The 12,546-nt window shown below is 50.0% G+C and overlaps 1 long non-coding RNA gene across 1 annotated transcript; it reads left to right on the top strand.

Moving 5' to 3' along the window:
* The first annotated feature begins 4,205 nt into the window (after window positions 1–4,205).
* Window positions 4,206–9,885, top strand: LOC118148543 (uncharacterized). The gene is made up of 3 exons (XR_004735383.2): window positions 4,206–4,336; window positions 4,774–4,862; window positions 8,763–9,885. It is a non-coding gene; the product is annotated as an uncharacterized LOC118148543 (long non-coding RNA).
* Window positions 9,886–12,546: the final 2,661 nt, after the last annotated feature.

The raw sequence follows: 12,546 nt of genomic DNA, 5'->3' as shown, positions 1-12,546 counted from the left end.
CTTAAACCAGTTTCACGTGTTGACTTCTAAATGGTTTATTGTTTTCAGTCTTACATTCAGGGCTGTGATGGTTTTGGGTAGGCTGTGACATTTGAGGTTGCGATTTACTGAAGGTTTTTTTTAGATGAATATCCAATTATCTAGCACAGTTCTTCAAGGTAACTTATAATGATCTTAAATGAGAGTACTGAACTCTAAGAAGGCAAGAGAAGCATAAATAATAACTATTTAGATAAATATAAAATAATATCAATGATATAAAACAAGAATAAAATTTTGTAGGCTTATAACATATATGCAAGTAAATCTATATGGGACTATAGGAACGCACAACCACACCCAGCTAATTTTTAATTTTTTTTGTAGAAATGGTATAGTCATATGTTAGAATCGTCAAGAGTTCAAGACCAGCCTGGGCAAAATAGCAAGACCCTGTCTCTACGGTGAAAAAAGGATATAGAATCACTGAATGAAAAGACTGGGAAAAGATACATGATGCTAACAGTATCAGAAAGGAGATGCAGCTGAAATAAAAAGATGTTTATGGTGATAAAACGGCCAGCACAGCAGCACAATATTTTAATCCTACCTTTGCCCATATCTAATAACATAGTGGGCAAAATACGACAGAGCTGAACATCAAGGCAAATCCACAATCACACCTAGTTTTTTTTTTTTGGCAAAAATACAATCAGGAGAAACTTAGGTATTTTAATACAAATCTTTAAGTAACTGATAGAACAAGCAGATAAAAAAATAGAATACATGAATGTGCACAAGATTATAAACATTCTCACTCTGAGCATACACGGAATGCTGTTCCAAACACCTAGAGATTCCATGTTTCTTTAAGTGAATGTACAACATTTTCCAACAATGTCACATTCTCAACCATGCAATTGATCTGGAATTATAACTAAAGCATATAAAGGTTGGAAAGAAGTCAATGCAATATGGCAAGGAAAATAAAGATATGCTTAGAAAGGAAATGGAAATGTCATTATTTGCAAATGACGTATTTGCGTGTGGGGAGAAACCAGAAGAATTTGCAAACAAAACATACACACGTTTAACAGGGTTCCGAAGGTCAAGGTCCGGAAACCAAGTGCGTTCTGCAGACTGGCAAGGTGAAGCGAAATGTAAAAGACAGTGTCGTTTATATTCTCATATAGTACGTTTAAAATAAAACAGCACGAGATCCAGAGGACCTCTACTCAGGAAACTACGAGAATACACAAGAGGCTAGGCAAAGTGGCTCAGGCCTGTAATCCCAGCACTTTGGGAGGCTGAGGCGGGTGGATCATCTGAGGTCAGGAGTTCAAGACCAGCCTGGCCAACATGGCAAAACCCCATCTCTACTAAAAATGCAAAAACTTAGCCAGGCATGGTGGCGGGCACCTGTAATCCCAGCTGCTCGGGAGGCTGAGGCAGGAGAATCGCTTGAGCTGGGAGGCAGAGGTGGCAGTGAGCCGAGATTTCGCCGCTTCGCTCCAGCCTGGGTGTCAGTGAGACTCCACCTTGAAAAAATAAAAAACAAAAATACGTCTGAGAAAAAAATTGGAGATCTATTAAGGAAGGATACACAAAGGCATCTGATGGAAGACTTAGTGCTTTCAAGTTGATGTATAGAGCTGAGGCAATCCTGAGAAAAGGGTATCAGGATTAAAGATGATGGTGACAAAATCGGCCTGCTGAGTCTATACACTACCTGGAAATCCTAACGTTTTACAACAGCCGGGGCAGCCTCGGAGAAGAACAGTGGCTTTCGAATCACGTGTTGAGACGTACTGGAACTTTCCATTGTTATGTCAGCTTGGTATTGGCGAAGCGGACACACAGCAGCTGAGTTGGGCCCATTCCCCTCCATTCTTTAGCAGCTCCTGATCACCAGGCTGGAAGAAGTGGAGCAGTTCTGCTCAGTCCACAGTGCTCCTGTCCCAAGAAGCTCATGCAATACACAAAGAACTTGTCCCACCTGAGTATCATCATGTTTAATATGACTTTCTACTAAGGGGCACCCCCGTAACCTGAGATTAGCAGCAAAGGGTCTCCCATATAGAACTTCATAGGGACTCAACCTGATCCCACTTCTGGGCGTGACTCCTACCCAGAGCAGTGCAAGGCCAAAGCCCTAAATCCATTTCGGTTGAGTTTCCTGGCACGGTTTGGCAAGAACTCTTTTTAGGGTCTGAATTTCCCTTTCCATCGGTCCAGAGGGTTGGGGTCTCCAGGCTGAGTGCTGCTCCCAGTTTATTCCAAGCACCCTGTGTACTTGGAACAACTGCAGGGCTCTCATGAGGGCGATCCGTTCTGCCATCTGTGCAGCGGTTCCTGCTGGTAAAGTCCAGGCTTCTGTTGCCCCGGAAACCGTTACCATGGCATATGCACCATTTCTTTTTCCGCTGGTCACCAGGCTGCTCCCATCCACGAACAATGTCCAGTCTGCACGTGGCAGGACTGTGTCCTTTAAATCAGGGCAACTGGAGAACGCCTGGCCGATAATTTCCAAACGACTGTGCGTAGGTTCTTGGGCTCTTCGGTAGAGGAAAGCACAGTTTCCGGGTTTAAGGCTCCAGCAGTCTGCACTTTTACTGCAGGGTCTGGGAGTGTGGCCCGGCGTCTGCTCAGCCTGCCCACTGTCAGCCAGTCAGTCACCTGCCTTCTCTTCTGGTAACACTAGCACTTGGTGAGGCTTGTGGGTCACAACTCTTCAGCTTCCTTTCACCGCAGGCAGGTGGCAGCAACAACCCTTAACCAAGGGGCCAGCCTTTGGCCACAGTGTCCAGCAAGCCACGGGCTGCAACATGCTTCCTAATTTCTCTGTAAGGACCCTAGTGTTCGACCCAGCCCCTCAGGCACCTGCAGGGCTCGTGAAAGGGCTTCCGAGAACGTGGGAGCCCCAGGGCTGGGGCAGAGGTCAACTCAGGCTTCAGTTGTTCAGATGTGTGCGGGTGTTTTGTTTGCCGACGAAGGGACACTGTTAGCTCCCTTCAACGGTTTGTCTAGTGGCTTTGCCAGTAGTTCATAGGAGGCCAGACAAACAAAGCAGGGTTATGCCTAGAAATCCTCTTAGCTGCCCTCGGGTAGCGGCGGCTGAGATGGAAGCGCCTGCATTTCACCTTTCCACCGTTAGAGCTCTGCTTCTCTCCTGTAAGAGAAAGTCTAAATATTCCAGTTTGTTGGCATAGTCGGGCCTTTTTACCTGAAACCTTATATCCACAGGTTGATAGACAGTGTCGAGTTTTAACGGCGTTATTCTGATAGCCCCATTCAGAGGGGTAGATATTAGTAAATCATCCACATATTGTAACTACACCCCATTTTTCCTCAAATCTTGAGCCAAGGCTGTGAAATCCCGGTGGGATTTCACACAGTCCAATGATACTGAAATTGTGTGTGGCTTTAGGCTCTGTCTACCCAAAGGCGAACAACAATCGACTTTCTGTGTCTATGGGAATGCAAAAGAAAGCATCTTTTTTTTTTGAGATGGAGTCTTGCAATGTCGTCCAGGCTGGAGTGCAGTGGCATGATCTCAGCTCACTGCAACCTCCAACTACCTGCTTCAAGCGATTTTCCTGCCTCGGCCTCCCAAGTAGCTGGGATTACAGGAATGCACCACTATGCCCCACTAATTTTTGTATTTTTAATAGAGACAGCGTTTCACCATGTTGGCCAGGCTGGTCTTGATCTGACCTCAGGTGATCTGCCTGCCTCGGCCTCCCAAAGTGCTGGAATTACAGGCATGAGGCGCCACGCCCGGCCAAGGAAGCATCTTTTAAATCCAATACTGCAAACTGTTAGAAGTAGATGTAGTATACAGGTTAGCTACAGTGGGACGTATGTCCCCTACAATATCCCGGTTGGGTCCGTGCCAGGAACTGCCCAGTCAGGACCTGGAGTGTTGTCTGGATTTGCACCACGAAAGCGCTGTGCCTCTTCCTTTGCTTTATTTAAAACCAGCTGTGGCTCACCTGCGGTCAGCGTAACGTCCCGTCCAGGAGACCCGGCACATCTGCCCAGGTGAGATGGTGTGCAGCGAATAGTGGCAAATAACTTAGCCATCTCTTGGGGATCCCCCCGTAGGGAGGGTTAGAGTTCTTTCCATTTAACAAGTTTGAGATGGAGCAGAGATTACAGGCTCAACAGCATCGGGCGGAGCTGCTTGCTGACGATGTTGTCACCATGGCAACGCTACACAGTGCTCCACTCTGGACGCCGTGACTCCCTGCCGAGTCCGAGAGGGAGACAGCAGCCCCATCCCGCTGCTTCCCCGTACTCTGGGGGTGACATTCCCTCTCTTTCCTGAGCCGGGGCAGGAGCTGCTATGGGTTTTGGGGTACCCTCTGTGGGTTTTGGGGTGCCCGCTGTGGGGTTTGGGGTGCCCACTGTGGGGTATGGGGTACCCACTATGGGTTTTGGGGTACCCGCTGTGGGGTTTGGGGTACCTGCTGTGGGGTTTGGGGTGCCCACTGTGGGGTTTGGGGTACCCGCTGTGGGGTTTGGGGTGCCCACTGTGGGGTTTGGGGTACCTGCTGTGGGGTTTGGGGTACCCGCTGTGGGGTTTGAGGTACCCGCTATGGGTTTGGGGTACCCGCTGTGGGGTTTGGGGTACCTGCTGTGGGGTTTGGGGTACCCGCTGTGGGTTTTGGGGTGCCTGCTGTGGGTTTTGGGGTGCCCGCTGTGGGGTTTGGGGTACCCGCTGTGGGGTTTGGGAGGTTTTCTCTTCCTCCCCTGACAGTGGCTCCCATCATGAGCTCATTCCCGTTCCTTCAGCCTCCTCGTTATGCAGCGACACCTGTGCCTGGACGCAGTGCCTGCCACCTTTGCCTGACCGCTGCCAGAACAATGTTAATGGATACATGGTATGAAATTTTGAAGATCCAAAAACTGGCCACCATTTCTCAGACCCCCAAACAAACATTGGCCAACCCATGTGACGACAGATTATTTTTAGTCATGAGTGGATAACCTAAGTGCTCCCAGTCCGCCAACGTTCTCCCTAAACGTGTGGGGACAGACGCGGTACTGGCTGTACCGTGCAGCTCCCCTGCTGGGTGCAGGACTTGGGTGTGGCTGGTTGTCCCTTTCTTTTCTTTTCTTTTCTTTTCTTTTTTTTTTTTTGAGACGGAGTTTCGCTCTTTACCCAGGCTGGAGTGCAATGGCGCAATCTCGGCTCACCACAACCTCCGCCTCCTGGGTTCAGGCAATTCTCCTGCCTCAGCCTCTCGAGTGGCTGGGATTACAGGTGCACACCACCATGCCTGGCTCATTTTTGTATTTTTAGTAGAGACAGGGTTTTACCATCTTGGCCAGGCTAGTCCTGAACTCCTGACCTTGTGATCTATCCATCTCCACCTCCCAAAGTGCTGGGATTCCAGGCCTTCTTTCCATTTTATTTTTCTCACAAGAATGGTCCGTCTTCAGTCTTTCATGATTCAGCTCCTCATGCTGAGTGTGGCACCTGCAGCTCTAAATCGGGGTGGGGCGTTTGGTCCTTGCAGGCTTCACGAGATGGATTCCTGACTACTTTGCTGCCAATTGCACAACTCACACAAGAATGCAGCTTCACATACAGCTTATTTTTATTTATTTATTTTTGATATGGAGTCGCACCCTGTCCCCCAGGCTGGGGTGCAGTGGCACAATCTCAGCTCACTGCAACCTCTGCTTCCTGGGTTCAAGCAATTCTCCTGCCTCAGCCTCTTGAGTAGGGATTACAGGTATCCGCCATCACACTTGGCTAATTTTTGTAGTTTTAGTAGAGATGGTGTTTCACCATTTGGACCAGGCTGGTCTCGAACTCCTGACCTCAGGTGATCTGCCTGCCTCAGCCTCCCAAAGTGCTGGGATTACAGGTGTGAACCACTGTGCCCGGTCTATTTTATTTAATTTTAATAACAAACAGTAAGCCCTTATTTTCATGGCTTCCATCTCTCTGTTGAAATGCTCCATCTTTTGATCCATTTTGTCCATCCTTTCCTCCATCTCTTTTGTATATTTACAGCAGTACCATAAAGCACTTGTCTGCCGGTCCTTACATCATCTGTGTGTCTGCTTCTATTGCATAGCCTTTCTCTTGGTTGAAAATCACACTCTCCTGTCATTCTTATAATTTTTGGTAATATGCTAGAAATTATGTGCAAAATAACGAAGAAACATCATTCTCTACCGCAAATAGAGCTCCTGCCAACAACTAACCTGCCGTCAGTACCATTCAGCTCCACTGCAAGGAAGGGCCCCCCAAGACTGGCAGTTACTTCAGATTTGCACCCACCATTTTCCAATGCATTTGAAAGCCATGCTAATTTCTGTCCACAATTCCATTTTTTCTCACTGCTGAAATAGAAAGGATGGCTTCACACTCTTTCTTCATGCTTACTAGAAGTGAAACTCTTGTCTTTTTGTTTTATAAAGTCTGGGAGTTGTTTGTCGTTATGATCCATTTTTTTCATTGACATTATTCATCTGTGGATTTTTTTTCTTATTGAGTCTTGCTAGAGAGTTGTCTAATTTTGGTTCCCTCAAAGACGCAGCTGTGGCCACGCTGATTTTATGTTGGTTCTGTTTTGTAAACAGGCGTTCTTAGTCCTGTCTCTTCTCTTTAGCTGAGTTGTGAAATGCTGAGGTTGGAGCCTGAGCTTGCCAACTTCAGGCTTCCTACCAGTTTCCCCCTGGTAACTCCAGCATTAAGAAAAAAGTGTCCCTCCTTCTCACCAAATATCACTCTAATGCCCGAGAAAATTATTAATTCAAATTATTAATTCAAATTAATTCAGATGCGGTGGCTCACACCTGTAATCTAGCACTTTGGGAGGCTGAGGAGGGTGGATTATTTGAGGTCAGGAGTTCGAGACCAGCCTGGGCAACACAATGAAATCCTGTCTGTACTAAAAAAACAAAAAGTAGCCGGGCGTGGTGATGGGTGCCTGTACTCCCAGCTACTTGGGAAGCTGAGGCAGGAGAATCACTTGAGTCTGGGAGGCAGAAGTTGCAGTGAGCCAAGATCACACCACTGCACTCCAGCTTGGGCAACAGAGCAAGAATCCAACTTAAAAAAAAAAAAAAAAGAACCTTTCTTATCTCCCAGTGCAAGTATACAGGGTTAGGGTTTTCTCAGGTACCACAGCTTTGGCTGCAGCCCAATAGTCCTGACAGTAATATCTGAGTTTTAATCATTTCTAGATATTTTAGTTTCCAGTAAGACTTCTTCTTTAACTGGTTTATTAGAATGCTTACCAAGCTTTTAATATGTGTCACTATGTCATTGATGCTTTTGCTATGGACTCCTATGCTGGGGCAGAGTATACTGTCAGTGTGGTAAACGTGCCAGTTTGAAGATGATAAAATCCTTGCTCACTCACTGTTGCCTTGAAAAAAATAAAAATGATAGCCATCTGTACATTTTGAACTCAGTGAAACTCTGCACTCTCCGGTTCACGGTGAAACTCTGCACTCTCCGGTTCAAGGGCTCCCTGTTGCGTGTGTGCTGGACTGATTTTGCAGAGTGAACAGGAAGGCTGGTGTACCTGGGGGAGGCTGTTCAGGCTTACAGATGTCACTCTACCTGAAGTCACGCAGAGCGCAGTCCCACACACCTGTCCGCCTTAAGGAGAGCACTGGATGCACCGCACAGGCACAGGGAGTGAGGGGCCAGAGTGTGGGGCCTCCACTGCCCACCCAGCTCCCTGCACCCTCACAGCTCTCTGGGGTGCCACTGTTTTTCCTTCTGGAAGCTTTGTCAGCAGCAGAGAGGGGTCTCACTGGGGACGCCCAGACAGCTGTCCCCAGATTGACAGAGCAAGGCAGGGACCTGTTCCCAGGGAGAGCTGTCATGGAGCCCCCAAGGCAGGGCCAGTAACTGAAGCGTGAAAGAAGCCCAGTCACCAAAAGTACATACAATCAAAAGGGCTAGAGCTCCATGACCCTAAGAATCACTCAAACTAGGGTCCCATGTGGCAAGGGGAGGAGAAAGGCAAGCAAGGCGTGACCTGGGCAGAGCAAGAAAGTTGCTAGGCCCTTCATGTGTGCCTGGGGGCAAATGGCTAGGATCTGAGCTTCCCAACAGCCAAGGTGAAAAGGAAAAAGGGTCAGAGGTATAAGTATAGTGGAAGCACAGTGATCTTGAGTGTTGAACATTCAGCCTGGCATTCCACAGCAAGAGCACAGGGATGGAGACTGTGGGACTGGCTTCAGGACGCCACTCGGGGAGGCCTCTGGACATCACACCATGATCCTCATCACTGGAAAAATCCCATAGTGTGTTTCTGCCCGTGCCTGCGTTGGGGTTGGAGACACACCCACGCAGGGGCTTCCCGGCACCCAGCTCTGTGACGGTGAATGCAATCGGGGAAGGAAGGAAGGAAAGTCACCCACCTCATCTAAACAGGAAGCTTTCACATTTTCCTGATTGCGATCTACAGTTAAAATAGTTAAATAAATATATACACACCCAAAACACTGAAACAGATGACATTTATATAACATATTCACTTAGATTTATAACCGATAAACATAACACTTATATAAAACCTAAATATAAAATACGAAATAAAATATAAAACATTCACAACCTACACATTTGTATATCTAAATCATTATGTACACACATACGTATACACAAGCAAAAATACATGACACATGCATAAAATATCTCAAACACTTTTTTGTTTAAATTACATTCTTCATTAAAATATGTGTCCTAATTGTGTGTAATGTACTTTGATGTTTGTTATTTCATTCGATTCTATTCTTTCCTCTTCTAGAACATACAAACATGGCTGCTAGTCTCCAGCTGGGTTTTATGGCGTGGGCTCCCCGGACAGCACTGCTCCCGACACCACTCAGAGGCAATGCGGAGTGCAGGCCGAGGCTCCCTGCGGCTGAGCCAGGCTTGAATTCAGCCCTCTACCTGTTACCTGGGTGATCCTGAATCAGGGCACCAACCATCCTGGTTTGCCCAGCGCCGAGGGCTTCCCAGGTCACAGGACTTTGGTGCTAAAACTGGGACATTGGTCCCCACCATGAAGCCAGCGCCTCAGGTCTCTGTTCCACGTTATTTATTATTTTTAGAATTGGACTCTTCATGGTACCCACCTCCTAGAATTGAAGTCAGGCCAGAAAAGAAGAATTTTTGTAGAATAACACTCAGCAGGCGTCACAGGGGACCTGTGGGTTGTGCTCCTCTGGGCGTCTCTGCTGCCGGGTGTGCACTGACTCACTCACCTGGGCAGGTGTTGGAGTCTGCAGCCAGGGTCCCAACAGAGACCGCCAGGGACAAGCAAGCTCTTGACAAGGCGGAGGCCCTGCCTCTCCTGAGCAACTGAGGAACCAATCAGGGAACCGCAGAGGCGAGGACCCCAGAGCCTGCCCCTGCCCTCAGACACAAGTCTTCACTCTGGGCTGTTTTGAAGTCTATCCGAGAACTGTGCTAAGTCCAGGTGTGCCCCCTGGAACAGCAACGGGCCATGCCAGCCCAAGAGCTGGAGTGATTCATGATGGCGTAACTGCGTGGCGCAGTCAGGGTCCCGGGAACACCAGGCCTGCACCCACCTGCCCTGCTGATCGCAGGCTGACTGACCCTTTCCCGTCCCCGCCACTCCCCACCACCTGCAGGGGCTGCCATGTCTGGGAGAGAAGAAATGAGGCCAGGAACACCTCTGGACAGAGTATCGAGGAACTGGGTCATGTGGAAGGGTGCCCCGGTGCCACGGCAAGAGGCTGAAGGCACAGTCTGTGCCAGTGTCATAAACAACCGATTACTCGGTTACAGCAACGAGACCAAACAGATTTGGAAACAATCACATAACTCTATAATCTTATTAAATCATATTCTTGATTGATCTTTGCTTTATTATTATAGCATAGAATCATTTTAGTCTCACAGTATAGGCATAATTGGGTGAAATATAATTAGGAACCAAAGGGACATTGTGAGAAGTGATCAGGAGGTAAGAGCGAGAGCCTTGCGGTAGCGCCAGCGCCTGGGAAGGCGCCCGCTACTTAGCAGGCAGTGAAGGGGGGTTTCCCTTTCACTGGGGGAGTTCAGAGAACACTCTGCTCTGCCCGACTCCTGAGGAAGGCCGGACATTAGCCAGGCCGGCCCGCAGACATCCAGGGGCGTAAAAGCCTCTCCGTGGTGCTCTCTCCGACGGTCACCATCCTTGTCCACTTTCTCACCTGGAGCTCCTTTTACGTTCTTACAAGTTGTGAGAAGTAAGAGTAGGGGAAGCCTTTGGTCGTTCTGCTAAGTGTGTAGAAAGATGCTGACATATGTGCCTCTCTCCCTTGCAGTGGCCACCTGGAAGGGAAGGGCCCCCTGTGCTGTAGGCACGTGATTTGCTTGATCCTGTCAATCATGTCAGATGAGTCACTCTCCTGCCCCTGCCCCTTGCCTTGTAAACACTAAGTATCAGCTCTTCCAGGCATTCGGGGCCACTGCTGGACTCTGCCTTGGTGGCAGTGGGCCCCGGGGCCCAGCTGAATTCTTCTCTTATCTCTGCATCTTGTGTCTTCCTTTCTGTGATCTATCATCTCTGCACACAAAAAACACCCACTAGACCCTGCGGGGCTGCCCTGAGGAGGGCCAGTCCCTGCTTGTGGGCACGGAAAGCTGTGTGGCTCCAAGCCTGGCCCTCTCAACCATGGCTGCCCAGACACTCCAGGGTCAGCCACAGGCTCAGGCAAGTCTCTGCAGGTCCCTCAGCCACATCCTTTGACATCTGCCTGTTCCTTCGGCCTCTGACCGCCAACCTCCACCTGGACTCCTCTATTGCTCGTGCCTCCAATGCCACCGTTCTTTTGATTTCTTTTCTTTCTGAGATGGAGTCTTGCTCTGTCGCCAGGCTGGAGTGCAGTGGTGAGATCTCAGCTTACTACAGCCTCCAACTCCCTGGTTCCTGCCTCAGCCTCCTGAGTAACTGGGATTACAGGCACGCACCACCACACCCAGCTAATTTATTTGTATTTTTAGTAGAGATGGGGTTTCACTATGTTGGTCAGGCTGGTCTCAAATGCCTGATCTCAGATGATCCACCTGCCTTGGCCTCCCAAAGTGCTGGGATTACAAGTGTGAGCCACTGCGCCCGGCCTTGATTTTTCTCTTTGATTTTTGACTTTGCAGATTTCACAGTGCCAAATTCATTCAAATGAATCACAGTGTAAATGGCAAGTGAAAAAATGCACGACAAACCAAGTGCATATAACCCCTCCCCTCCAAACTTCTTCCATCCCGTGCCCTCTAAGCCCACCCCCAAAACACACCCCCCAACACAGGCTGGGTGGCAGAAAGGGCTGGAGCATCAGAGGACAAAGGGAGCAAAGGATGCTGAGACTGGACAGGCAGGGGTCAGAGGGCAGGGCCTGTCTGGGGCATCCCTAGAGCATGCACCAGGGAAAGCAGGGAATGAGGACAGGCATCCTGCATGGGCCACTGTGTGGACACAGGGGAAATGGCCACACCTGGCTGCACACTCTCAGGGCCAGCACCTTCTCTCCCAGCTGCCATTATGGGAAAGCCACCACAGGGGAGGGGGCTTGCTGGGCTGAGGTGCAGAGAGGATGTGGAGGCCCCCGGAGGTGGTGGGCAGCAGTCCCACTGGGGCAGGGGCAGGGGCAGCCCTTCCCAGCCACCTAATGGGTAGCAGTTACCCCTTCCGTCTTCCCACCACTCACCTCCTGCAAGACCCCGGAGGGCAGGTAACTGGGCGGGCTCCCTGATGCAGCCCCAGGTCCAGCCCTGCCTGGTCATCATACATGCTCAAAAGGATGTGGTTAAGGCACATCCTTCTGAAGGCAGGAACGAGCAAAGAATGAACCTGACACGGGCGAAAGCTGTGTGACCACCTGGGCTGGAGGGGAGGGCGTGGGGCCATGGGGAGCTGCCCTTAGAGGGACAGCGTCGAGAGACTGGGGTACCAGCGAGGGGCTCTGAGGAGGACAGGGGGTCCTCGCATTGAGGACAGCACTGAGGACCACACCTGGGTCCGGCAGGGCCCGGGGTCCCCTGTTGAGGTGGGGGAGGGGAGACCTGGGTACCCACCAACCCGGACATCCATGCTGTTGAGTTCCAGTGGCCCATTGAGAACATGGGTAGGCTCCCTTGGAATAAAAGAATAAAGAATGGGACAAAGGTGAGTCTGGGGGGGAGGGTGCAGGTCTGCACTGTAAGGGGGCTCCCCCCACTCTGCCTCCTGGAGCTACGTAGGGCGAGGCAGATGCTGCAAAAGGAATTGGAAGCACAGCCCAGACAGGCCTGGCGGGTCCCAGCCTCACCTGTGGGGGAAGGGGGAGTGTGTGAAGACAGGGCTGGGAGGCAGGAGTCTCACCTGTGGGGGTGGAGTGTGTGAGGACAGAGCTGGGAGGCAGGAGTCTCACCTGTGGGGGTGGAGTGTGTGAGGACACAGCTGGGAGGCAGGAGTCTCACCTGTGGGGGTGGAGTGTGTGAGGACAGAGCTGGGAGGCAGGAGTCTCACCTGTGGGGGTGGAGTGTGTGAGGACACAGCTGGGAGGCAGGAGTCTCACCTGTGGGGGTGGAGTGTGTGAGGACAG

This window comes from Callithrix jacchus, chromosome 16 (assembly GCF_049354715.1).
Source record: "Callithrix jacchus isolate 240 chromosome 16, calJac240_pri, whole genome shotgun sequence".
NCBI classification, from domain to species: domain Eukaryota; kingdom Metazoa; phylum Chordata; class Mammalia; order Primates; family Cebidae; genus Callithrix; species Callithrix jacchus.
Note: the sequence above shows the minus strand (reverse complement) of the source record. Positions and strands in the feature narration are given on the sequence as shown.